This window comes from Ischnura elegans, chromosome X (genome assembly GCF_921293095.1).
Source record: "Ischnura elegans chromosome X, ioIscEleg1.1, whole genome shotgun sequence".
Lineage (NCBI taxonomy): Eukaryota > Metazoa > Arthropoda > Insecta > Odonata > Coenagrionidae > Ischnura > Ischnura elegans.
Window position 1 is genome coordinate 5,885,514 of NC_060259.1, and position 12,825 is coordinate 5,898,338.

The following is a 12,825-nucleotide window of genomic DNA, read 5'->3' on the forward strand; positions in this document are numbered from 1 at the left end:
AAAATGGCAGGATGTTAAAATTGTGTGAAATTTAATCATACCTATGGTATTTTTGTTGATTATATATTTTTCACTGTTCTCATGTTTCCATTCTCAATGCTTCCATCATTTGTGATACAGAAATTTTAAAAGATGGTTCTATAATTGCTGTTAAATGTAAATCTAATTTACATATCCCTCATCATAATTGCCTGCATTTATGTAGCTAATTAAGAGAGGAAAAATAATTAGCATAATGTATCTGTAAAAATGGAAACAATATACAGATATCCTCCACTTAACACAAGGCATGTGTTCTGTAAAAGTGTTATATGAATCAAATATTGAAAATCCACAAGAAAACATGCTATTTACGGACTGCATTGGTAAAAAATAATAAGTCCATAGATACCTGAAAGTTGCCGATGCGAAACGCCCGGGAAATAATAATGATAATAATAATAATTTATTCTCCGCAGACCATACAAATGTAGGTATCACCTGGGTTATTCCACTAATCGTATGGCCGGGCCATAAGTCGAAATCGACCAAAACTACGGCCTCGAGACATACGTATGGCTTCGAGCGATTCTACTCTGAGCGAAAGGACATAAGTCGGGCGGTAGCTATGGCCTAAAGGCCGTAATAATATGGCCTGCCTAGGAGGCGGTCATAACTCAGGCCATACGAAACAACATTGCTCGCCTACGGAGTTATAGAAGAAATTTACGGAGTGTCGTCGATTATATAGCGATTGTTTCAAGAAATATATGAATATTGCGAGGGATCACATAAACGGATTCAACGGGCATTGGCTAGATGTATAAAATAAAGACGCCGATTTCATCTGGAAAGAAGGAGTATATGGGATACGTGTAATCCGTTCACATACGATGATAGATATTTTCATTAATTATTTCCACGCATCAAAAGAAGTTGTTACTTAATTCGTAAATAGATATAGTGGATAAACTAAAAGTTCGCTTGTAGTTAAAAAGTTATAAATACTTTTTTAATGGATGCTCGATGTTAAAGTGAACGGAGGAACGGGCTTTTATTTGCTTTCTGCGCTACATTTGCTAGCAGATTTCTTACTTATTTGTTTCGAAAAGCTGTAGGTAGCTAGTTATATCCGCTATTAAATGTTTTATATTTTAAGATTCTCGTAGCATTACGGTTCATGAGGGAGGATATCTAAGAAACATAGGGCAACACATTTTTTTGGTAGTAAGGCAATCTTCAGTAAGTCGATGCGTGAAGGACAAATGTCGTCCATAAATTAAGGAAAGAATGATAGTCTCATATTGATGTTTTAATTTTATACAGCTACCTAAACATAAGCCTCTGATAATAAAATTAATGAAACTTAAAGTTTCTATTTCATCTTTAGATTTCGTGCATTGGCTGGATTTCTACGGCTTTTGAGGGCAAATTATTGCAGCCATGAGACAATAGTTACACCATTAGAAGGAGAGAAAGGGGGTTAGAACTACAATAGGATGTCATGTTCTAACTCTATCCATTACATGTACAATTCACGAATATTTTAATACTGTAGGGTAAAAATCGTGTACAAATTTCTTCTGCTTCTTCTCGCCCGTGATTTGCGTTCATCACTTTTTTCAAAGCTCTCCAGCGTCTGCTACCAGGTCAGTGTTTAAACAAAATCCAAATTTATCCTTTAATAAGAGTCCATTTCAGTTAAGGAACACAGAATTAATTTTTTATCCACGTTGGAACAAACTTCCTTCTCAAAAAATGACTAGTGTTAAAAAAAAGTGAACCCAACTTAGAGTACCAATTATAATTCCCATACTCGCCTGCAGAAAGGGCGTTAAGACTTTTGGCCGGGCCATACGATATGGCCCCTCGAGAGTGGAATCGGTATAGGCCGTAATTTCGGGTCGGGCCATAAGAAACTTACAGCCGGCCATACGTATGGCCCCGTTTAGTAGAGTAGCCCTGCAGATTCTTCAGTATATAAAGTACAACATAATTATTTAAATACTAAGTACAAAAGCATCACAGTATACATGGGTCATAAAGAAAATGATTCAATTTAACATTGTTTGTGATCATCACTAAAGAATTCATTTACAGTATAATAACATTTCATTATCAGATACTCTTTTAAGAGTTTTTAAAATACTTTTGTCGATTTTGTACACTTCACACTGTCAGGTAGTAAGTTATAGATTTTGGTACCCATAACCATAGGATTATTTGAAGATATCTTCTTTTTGTGAAAAGTTACATGAATATTGTATGCATTTCTTGTGCCATAGGGGTGAATTTCTTCATTAGTGTTAAATTTATGAATATTTTCTTTCACCAAAATTGCTACACAATATATATACACAGATGCAATAGTTAACAGTCTTAGTTCTCTCATTAGTGGTTTACACGAAGTCCTTTGTGAAACACCCATTATGCATCTAATAACTTTTTTTTTAGCTAAAAAACACTTTTTGGAGTAGGCTAGAGGAGGATCCCCAATGGACTATTCCATAAGAAGCTCTAGTGTAAAAATTTGAAAAATAAACAGTTTTCAAAACATCTTGAGATACAGTGTTATAAAGAAACCTAATTTGATAGAGAACAGAATTTAGAGTGGAGCACAACTCTGAAACATGTATTCTCCAGCTTCCATTATTTTGCACATACAAGCCTAGAAATTTCACTTCCCTAGCAAGTGAGATCATGTTATCTTTAAGAGTTAATTCTGGCATATTATTTATACCAGTATGGTTTAACAGCAGAACTTGTGTTTTACTGGCATTAAGTTTTAGTTTATTGTTTTGACACCATTTGCAAATCCTCTCTAGCAGCTGCTGAGTCTCTTTAAATAGCCCCTCAATAGATTTACCAGCGACTACAAAGCTAGTGTCATCTGCAAATAACACTGTTTTCACATTACATGAATATATTATTTTGGGCAAATCATTTACATAGAGTAAGAAGAGGATGGACCCTAGAATAGATCCCTGAGGAACACCTGCAGTAATTTCATAAGGATCAGACAAGCATTTCCCAGTTTTTGTAGTTATTTCAACTTTTTGTACTCTATCAGACAAGTATGAGGATAGCCATTTCAATGCTACTCCTCTGATACCTAATTTTTGACACTTACTTAAAGAGTATTGCATGGTCTACCATATCAAATGCCTTGGAGAAGTCTAGGAATAAAGTTAACACTTTTTGATTATTGTCCAGAGAGCTAGACACAAAGTTCATGGTGTTGAGGAGTGCTTTCTCTGTTGATCTGTCTTTTCTAATATAATCAATGCCCTGATTGATGTGATGACACAGCATCGATCAAGGCTTCACTGGTGGGATGCATTCAATCCAGGACTTACTTCTTTCCCGGAATAGCTGTATGGCTTTATGGCTATTTTCATTGATAATCTGCTTATAGCATGCATGTTGCTGGGTGAGTGACCTCGTGAAGATCCATGACTTGCGTAACTGTTTAACAGCACAGTTTTTTCTGAGGATTCATAAAAAAACTGCTTCATTACTACCCAAGCATTCAAGTTTTTATTCTGTTGATTTGTCTTGCTTGAGAGGTCGTGCCCGTAATGGCACACTAGACGCTCCGGCTATGTCTAGAAAAATAGCTCATACTTCATAATTCTCATTTTATTGCACAATATGACATATATTTTTGGATTTATTCAAAGCAGAATTATGTATAGGTATATTTGAAGCAGAATTTTTCATATGGTTCCAGGCATTTACAATAACAGCAATGAGGAGGTAGCTGCGTGTAGACCACCACCTATTGCCTCTGACCAATCCTGTACCTGTTGATATTTAATTCTGTGAGTCTGTTCCGCCCATGCATTAATTGTAGTTAGAGAACAATGCTTGTTGCCTAACTTGCACCATTTTTATGCAACACATGAGAATCTGGTGAGACTTGTGAGTGAGTGTACACCATAGCAAGAGGACAAGACAGTCTTCACGGAATTGTCATTCCATCTACCAAAAACAATATACTCATTTTTCTCATGTACCATTATGGTTCACCGTCGGTCGCCCAGATGAAGACCGCGAAAACCACCCCTAATGGATAAATCTCCTTCTTGACTAGTTGCCACTAAGGATAATTTACCAAAAGATTTATTTTATTAAAATAAAATACGGGGGATTCCCGTTCGCAGTTTATCTCATGGTGAAGAGATCCTGAATTGAAATAGGGCGAGTGACGACTCGGCAGCAGGTGAGGGTGGGGAAATAGGGCGAGTGACGACTCGGCAGCAGGTGAGGGTGAGGAAATAGGGCGAGTGACGACTCGGCAGCAGGTGCGGGTGAGGAAATAGGGCGAGTGACGACTCGGCAGCAGGTGAGGGTGAGGAAATAGGGCGAGTGACGACTCGGCAGCAGGTGAGGGTGAGGAAATAGGGCGAGTGACGACTCGGCAGCAGGTGAGGGTGGGGAAATAGGGCGAGTGACGACTCGGCAGCAGGTGCGGGTGGGGAAATAGGGCGAGTGACGACTCGGCAGCAGGTGAGGGTGAGGAAATAGGTCGAGTGACGACTCGGCAGCAGGTGAGGGTGAGGAAATAGGGCGAGTGACGACTCGGCAGCAGGTGAGGGTGAGGAAATAGGGCGAGTGACGACTCGGCAGCAGGTGAGGGTGAGGAAATAGGGCGAGTGACGACTCGGCAGCAGGTGAGGGTGAGGAAATAGGGCGAGTGACGACTCGGCAGCAGGTGCGGGTGGGGAAATAGGGCGAGTGACGACTCGGCAGCAGGTGAGGGTGAGGAAATAGGGCGAGTGACGACTCGGCAGCAGGTGAGGGTGAGGAAACAGGGCGAGTGACGACTCGGCAGCAGGTGCGTGTGAGGAAATAGGGCGAGTGACGACTCGGCAGCAGGTGCGGGTGAGGAAATAGGGCGAGTGACGACTCGGCAGCAGGTGCGGGTGGGGAAATAGGGCGAGTGACGACTCGGCAGCAGGTGCGGGTGGGGAAATAGGGCGAGTGACGACTCGGCAGCAGGTGAGGGTGAGGAAATAGAGCGAGTGACGACTCGGCAGCAGGTGCGGGTGAGGAAATAGGGCGAGTGACGACTCGGCAGCAGGTGCGGGTGGGGAAATAGGGCGAGTGACGACTCGGCAGCAGGTGAGGGTGAGGAAATAGGGCGAGTGACGACTCGGCAGCAGGTGCGGGTGGGGAAATAGGGCGAGTGACGACTCGGCAGCAGGTGCGGGTGGGGAAATAGGGCGAGTGACGACTCGGCAGCAGGTGAGGGTGAGGAAATAGGGCGAGTGACGACTCAGCAGCAGGTGAGGGTGAGGAAATAGGGCGAGTGACGACTCGGCAGCAGGTGCGGGTGGGGAAATAGGGCGAGTGACGACTCGGCAGCAGGTGCGGGTGAGGAAATAGGGCGAGTGACGACTCGGCAGCAGGTGAGGGTGGGGAAATAGGGCGAGTGACGACTCGGCAGCAGGTGCGGGTGGGGAAATAGGGCGAGTGACGACTCGGCAGCAGGTGCGGGTGGGGAAATAGGGCGAGTGACGACTCGGCAGCAGGTGAGGGTGAGGAAATAGGGCGAGTGACGACTCGGCAGCAGGTGAGGATGGGGAAATAGGGCGAGTGACGACTCGGCAGCAGGTGAGGGTGAGGAAATAGGTTTCGTAGGGACACCAAAGAATAACAAGGACCTTTCATTCAACAATCAATGAAAAATATATTCGAGATTCAAGAATACCTTAGATGCAATTTTACCCTGATGAGTGAAAATGATAGGATTAGTGATGAGTAGATGAACGCTGAAATGATCATGCAATTTGACTTACAATATTGAAAATAAAATTATTTAAACATAAACCAAAATTCATGCCTTTAAGCAGACTTATCTCAATTGCTACACTTAGTTACTCATTCAACAAATGGGAGGGAATAAAATCCATCCCTACAACACATCTAACTAATTGCTTCGTGCTAATGCTGATTAATTCTGAACATAAATAATAATGAGGTTGAAGACAAATCACTGAGGGGTCGGGGCGGCACTCAAGCCGCCTTAACAGTTGTGTATTGCTGCGGATAGGGGCAATTGATTGGACACAGGGATGGTATTACACTGGGGTCAGGGCAATATAACATTAGGTGACCTGGATTACCACTAGATGACTCCGTTCCTTGGTGCCGTGGTTTGGGCCGGATGCAGGCTCATCTATTTGGTGCGGTCTCCTTCTTTCGTGGAAACGGCAATTTCTGTGGCCTGGCTGCCCCTCAAACCTTCCTGGTGACCACTTCAAGATACGGGAGCTGATGGCCTGGCATGCCTCGTCTTCCTTCGTACGCTCACTGCTCTTGTCTCTTCTATTCTCTTATTTGCTCGCACGTCTTCTCGAGCAACAACACTCTTAATCATCAGCACCAAAAAAAAGAAGAGCCTCCTTACATTCCCACCCGTCTTTTATTTGCGCCAAAGTGGAAGAGAGTGTATCGATGCACACGCATAAAAAAGAAGTTGGGGGGAACACTCATTGGGCGCACGTCACACAACCGCTTCACCTTTGAACAAAGTCCACTCACTCTCCCTCTTCCTTGCATTCTTCCCTCCACTTTGCTTTGGTTAGGGAGGGTATGGAAGCCGTGGGGCTGCTGAGCTACCTTTTTTCATCAATGGGATACCTTTGGGTAGTCAATTTTCCCGAGCTGGTCCTGTACCCTCCTATCCTTGAGATTTGAACCAACTTATAATAGGAGAGCTAGTAAATAGATTGTCAAAATAAATAGAAAAGAGAAGGTTTATTACTAGCTTTGGTTAATTGTCCAACATGGTAAGCTAAGGGGAAGAGCATTTACCTTCTAATTTATCATAGTCATTTTTGTCTTCAACACTCCGTCTGTGGTATATGTTGAAATCCACCAAGTACTCTTGAGGAGTAGTCTATCATCACACTTTAAAACCAAAGCATAGTTTTACCCCATGACAACTGTTTACAGCCATGTCTGCCAAAGTATTTTATCATGGATTCAGTGGAATTCAGCTCGCATGTTGGCAAAATGTTTTCTGAACAAACACGCTCACGCTCAAAGTGTAATAAACTAAAACAGTGTCTGAATCATGAAAAATCACTGTCACATGGACAAAGTCTCAATTGCATTGGAACTAGAGGAGATAAAAACTACTGCCAGAGGAACAGTTTGCCCCTAGCCACCAGTAACAAGGGATCAAAAAGGCCCCCTTAGATAATGTTGAAGTTGTTTTGGGTTTCCCATCGGATGAGGTTCTCCATCTCTGCCGACGTTTTGATGGCCGTGTTGTCCATCGTCATCAGGGCTTGTCTTCGAGTTGAGTGACCCGACTTATATAGTTTGGGCTCGTGGTCAGGTGACTCGTGATTGGTCCGCCTTTTTTCACGGGCCTCTCTGATGTATTTAAGCACCGGTTTCCTGGAGTTGCTTAGGTCGTAACCAGCATCATAATTCATGGTGTCAGTCGCCATTTGAATTTCAATTGCTTCCTTGGTCAGCCTTTCCCAGAATCTGTCCACATGGCAAAGGACTAGAGATGTGCGAATAGTATCGGCGAATACTCGAATACCTCGAATATTAGAAAGTATTCGATATTCGAGGTTTCGAATAGTTATGCGAAAAGTACCGCCTCGAATACCTCGAATACTTTGAATTTCGCGTCATACACTGTCGCACGCACGTCGTTGGTAGTTGACTCGGAAAAATGTAGAGAACAGTAGTCATTTAGTGCTCGCAGCGCCGTTTTACGCAAGTTGACGAATTACATCAAATTCGTGGATTTTAGCGGTGAAAAGAGTTCGACGAGGGGAACCGAAAATGGTCGGGTGAAAAAATCCGAAAATCCCCGATTCCCCCCACCAGGAGAACCTCAGTGCCGTGGGATAGCAACCTTAGGGCATTTCCCACGATCCGCTATCGCCCTCCATTCAGCACTCTCCTCACCCACTCTGACGTTTTCCTCTTCTCCGAAATCAAACAAAAGGTCCCAGCTCGCGCAGGGATCGCATTACGAAGACCCCTGCTTCGAAAAAAATATCGAGTTACGAGAACAATAAAAACGTGTTTCACGCCCTCCCCCTTTTTCTCACCCACTGACCTTTTTCTGGCTACCTGCTTCGAAGTTCCCCATTTCTGGAGGTCAACTGCTGTGTGAGTACCGTGGGATAGTTACATTAGCGCATTTCCCAAGATCCGGTATCACTCTCCATTCAGCACTAGCCCACCCCTCTGAGGATTTTCTCTTCTTCGAAATAAAAAAAAGGTCACAGCTCGTGCAGGGATCATATTACGAAGACCTTAGATTCGAAAAAATACCGGGTTACACGAGAACAATGGAAACGTTTTTCCGGCCCTCCCTTTTCTCCCCCACTGACCTTTTTTTTCCTACCAGCTTCGAAGTTCTCCATTTCTGTGGAGGTCAACCGCTGCATGAGTCATCTATTAGCACAAAAGGTGTCTAAGAATGACTTTTGTCAATTGATGTTACACCTTTATTGAATTGAAATATTAGTAATGTGCGCGTAATTTCAAAAAGAATAAGACCAAACACGACGTATTTCTGAGTTTATTTAAGCATTTTACGCAAAGAAATAAATGTCAAAATACGACGGAGACTTAGCATCAAATTAAAATCATTAGAGATTTGTAAATCAAAATTACTCCCCAAAATCTTGTGTTGCCTGCTGCATAGGCAACCGAGTCAAACATTCCAGCATTCATCATTTAGTATTCGAGGTATTCGAAATTCGAGGTATTCGAAATTCGAGGTATTCGAATATTCGAGCAATGATTTAATATTCGAATTCGAGAAATCTGCTATTCGACCCATCTCTACAAAGGACCTTTGTGTTCTCCCAGCAAATGGCATGGTTGCGTGATATGCTGTGCTCAGCCACGGTGGATATTTTTGGTTGGCCTAGCCTGAAATGCCACTGGTGTTCTTTTATCCTGGTAGCGAAAGTCCTGCCTGTCTCACTGACATATACCTGGTCGTATTCACATGGAATCTGGTAGACCCCAGGTGTCATGAGGCCGCAGGGATCCTTGGCCATTACGAGTTGGTTTCTAAGTTTTGCAGGTGGGTGAATATGTTTTGATATCGTGTCTCTTGAGTATTCTAGCTATTTTGCATGAAACAGTCAAGACGAAAAGTATAACGTCAAAAGTTATATATTTCTCATGGTTATACAGTAGCTACACAGCACTGGTTTGAAAACACTGTTGTGAGTGGTCGTGATTTGCCATTAGACTTTTTTATCACTGTTGCTGCAGTAAATATCAAATGAAGGATAGGAATTTTAAAATGCCAAAAATCTAGTGTTACCGTTCATACCAGGGCGAGTGAATTCAGCTCAGAAGGATTTTATGGAAAAGACAAAGTATTACTGTGCAAATTTTAATGTAAAAGACTTGAATCTGAGAGACACATCAGTAGCGATACACATAATTAATGTGTGAAGAAAGGGGATCCACAAAACAGCAACTATCATTTAAAAGACCGTCACTCAGTCAAGGAAAGTGAAGGACGAGAAAGAGGAGTTTGTTGTTGCTACTACTGAAGCATTTTTAAATGCTGGAATTAGTGCAGAGAAACATGATAATGGCAAAATTCAGGAATGGCTCTCGAAGTACATGCGTGAAGGGTAATAATAATAATAATAAGTTTATTAGTCCAGCGATCAAGTACATGATATAGGACAGGTCAGACATGTTACAGGTTAATTAACAAAATTACAAGAATGAGAAGAAAAAACACTAAAACAATATTATAATCGGTCATTAATGAGATAATCAACTGTGTAGTACATTTTATGTAGTAAAGTTTCCTTGATTCTGGTCTTAAATATAGAAGAACTGTTAATGCATTTCAATTCATTGGGCAATGCATTGTACAGTTTAAGACCCATTAAGTTAGGGCCATATGATGCAGTTGCAGTGCGTACATATGGTACATGTAGGTCATTGGAGCTTCTGGTAAAATGATCGTGTACAGCACTGTTTTTATTAAATTGGTTCAAATTATTATGAGTGTAGAATAACACATGTAAAATATAGACACAAGGAAAAGGTAGAAGGCCCAGCTTTCTAAAAATTGGTTTGCTAGGGGCAAGATAATGAGAATTTGCTATTAGTCTAACAGCTCTTTTTTGCATCTTAAAGATTTTGGATGCATGGGGTGAGGAACCCCAGAATAAAATGCCATATGTTAAATGGGAGTAAATCTGTCCATAGTACAAGGCCATCAGCACGTCTTGGGATACAGTGGATTTTATGGACCGTATTAAAAAACATTTGGAACTTAACTTCTTGGTCAGTATATTAATATGAGATTCCCAAGTAAGCGAAGAATCAAGCTGTAGCCCAAGAAATTTCACACATTCCACCTGGGGAATTAATAATAATAATAAATAATAATAATATTTATTTATCACCGTTGGCAAAATACAAATGCATGGCTACGTCAAGATTTGCATACAAAAAAAGATGCAATATAAAAAACAAAAGACATTAGGAGATGCGTTTACCATAAGTATATATATACAATAAAAATACAGAAAAGGGAAAAACCGTACAATAATACATTTCAATATCACATGTCTTTATGAGAGTCTTCGAGGTATTCAGAGACACTGTAGTAGCACTTTCTGAATAGAAAATTTTTTACCCTCCATTTAAACCCGGCAGGTGAAGAGAGGGATTTAATTTCCTCAGGGATGTGATTATAAATTGTAGAGGCAGAGTGGTAGGGGCCTTTCAGGCAGAGAGAACTTGAGTACTGTTGGGCGTGTATATTATTTCTAGAGCGGGTAGAGTAATTGTGGTAAGAGGCATTAGCAGGAAATTTGTCCCGGTTGGAGTGTATGAAGCAAGCACATGTCAAGATATATAAAGAAGGGAGTGTGAGGATTTTGGCATTGGAAAAAAGAGGTTTACCTGGGGTACGTATAGGGACTTGAAACATTGCCTTGATGGCTTTCTTTTGTGCAGAAAAGGCTTTACTTGAGGCAGCTGAATTTCCCCAGAACAAAATGCCATAAGATAAGTGGGTGTGTATTTTGGCGAAATACAGCTTTTTCAAAGTATCTAGAGACACAACTGGTGCTAACATCCTAATCATGAAGGTGCCTACAGATACTTTGCTGATTGTTGCTTGAATATGATGTGACCAGTCTAGGGTCTCGGAAATGATAAGTCCAAGGAACTTAGAGGTACTTATGCTGTTTCCGTGTGGATTTTTATTTTTACTTGGGAAGAGATCTACCTTATTGGATCTCTTATGCAGAAATTGAAGGAGGACTGTTTTTTCTTCATTGAGCATGAGGTTATTTTTGCTGCACCATTGTTGCATTTCGTTGACAGTAATATTCCTGAGATGGATTAGGTTTTGGGGACTGTCGGCTGTGATGATAGCAGATGTATCGTCTGCATAGAGAATTAATTTGCCATGGGATAGGTGGTTTGGAAGGTCATTGATGAACAATAGGAATAGGAGTGGTCCCAGGAGAGACCCTTGGGGTACCCCACAGGAGAGTTTCATTGCACTGGATTTAACAGTAGAGTGACTGATGGAATAGCAGACAACTTGCAATTGGTTTTTGATTAATGTGAACACTAATAGAATAGTTTGTTTTGTTCTTATTTTTAAAATAGACAATTTGAGACTTATCAACATTAAGATCAAGGAGGTTGTTTGAGCACCAGTTACTTAGATTATCAGATACTAATTTACATTGATCGGACACCGTGTCTAAGTCAGATGATGAAACAAGAACATTAGTATCATCCGCATACAGAACAGGATGAGCACCCAGAATGTTTGAGAGAGTGTAGGATAAATCATTAACATAGGTTAGAAACAAAATAGGCCCCAAAATGGAACCCTGTGGGACACCCTGAGTAACCTGTTTTTTATGTGAGGTGTAACAACCACCATACACTTTGATAACAACTTGCTGGGATCTATTGCTCAGATAGGATTCAATCCAATTATTAGCAATACCACGAATACCAAAACCATAAAGTTTTCTTAAGAGTAGTGGGTGTTTCACACTATCAAAAGCCTTGCTGAGGTCAAAGAACATAGCAGCAATTTCTAACTTACTGTCCAATGCGAACAGAATATGATTAATAACATCACAGACAGCAGAGTGGGGAGGAGGGTAGTGGGGATTTGCCATCTGCTGATTGTTTTCACCAATAATACATCTGGATTACAGAGAAAAATAAGCAGTAAGAGCTTAAATACTGTGTTACTGATCTAAATTAATAGTACAGTAGATTCCGGTTAATGGGTCCACCGGTTACTTGGGGCAGCCGCTTAAATGGGGCAAATCTTGAAGAACAGTATCCAATTGCAGAATATCCCAGAGTTTTCTCCGCTTAATTGGGACAGCATGCCGCTTTATTGGGCCATGAGTCGGCGACATTGACTCTATGCTCACGACCAAATTAAACTTTTTCGTATCAGAATACTGTTTTTTATATTTTCCTTCTTTAATTTAGTCTTATTTTTCTCAAGTGTACCTATTCTTGCCTTATACTTTAACCTCTTGTTCTTATACTAGTGAGGAATCGGATTCCATTTCCCGACCATGAGACCTCATTCAACGTAGTGATATGTTCAAGAGGAGAGGACTCCTGTGGCGGGCTATGGGTGATAGAATGAGCCCGGGATAGTGAGAAAGAACTGATGACACCCGTGGTGAGGGTGTAAGAGCGAGTACGGGCCAATTTATAGGAATTACTGGCTGATTTTGAGCAGGGAGACAGTTCGAGATGAACAATTTCGCTTACAAAGAGCTTTTTGTTTGCAGCATCTTGAGCAAAATTCAACTGACTTATGAAATCTAACCT

At 41.4% G+C, this 12,825-nt stretch overlaps 1 protein-coding gene across 2 annotated transcripts in view; it reads left to right on the plus strand.

Annotated features, from left to right (window-relative positions):
• The window catches only part of LOC124170624 (ubiquitin conjugation factor E4 B), a 302,332-nt gene that overhangs the window by 254,878 nt on the left and 34,629 nt on the right, over positions 1-12,825 (plus strand). The window lies entirely within an intron of this gene.